Raw genomic sequence first — 262 nt, 5'->3', positions numbered from 1 at the left:
CTCCTCTCCCTCTCTCCTCTCCCTTCTCCTCTCCCTTCTCCTCTCTCTTCTCCTCTCTCCCCCCTCTCCTCTCCCTTCTCCTCTCCCTTCTCCTCTCTCCCCCTTCTCCTCTCCCTTCTCCTCTCCCTTCTACTGTCTCTTCTCCTGTCTCTTCTCCTCTCCCCCCTCCTCCCTCCTTCGCCCTCGCTCCCCCACCGTTTATCTGACCGAGGCTTGAGGTCCGACCGTGATTGCTGGCAGGATAATGTAATGAGACTCGCTC

This window comes from Penaeus monodon, chromosome 24 (assembly GCF_015228065.2).
Source record: "Penaeus monodon isolate SGIC_2016 chromosome 24, NSTDA_Pmon_1, whole genome shotgun sequence".
In the NCBI taxonomy this organism is placed as follows: Eukaryota; Metazoa; Arthropoda; class Malacostraca; order Decapoda; family Penaeidae; genus Penaeus; species Penaeus monodon.
Note: the sequence above shows the minus strand (reverse complement) of the source record.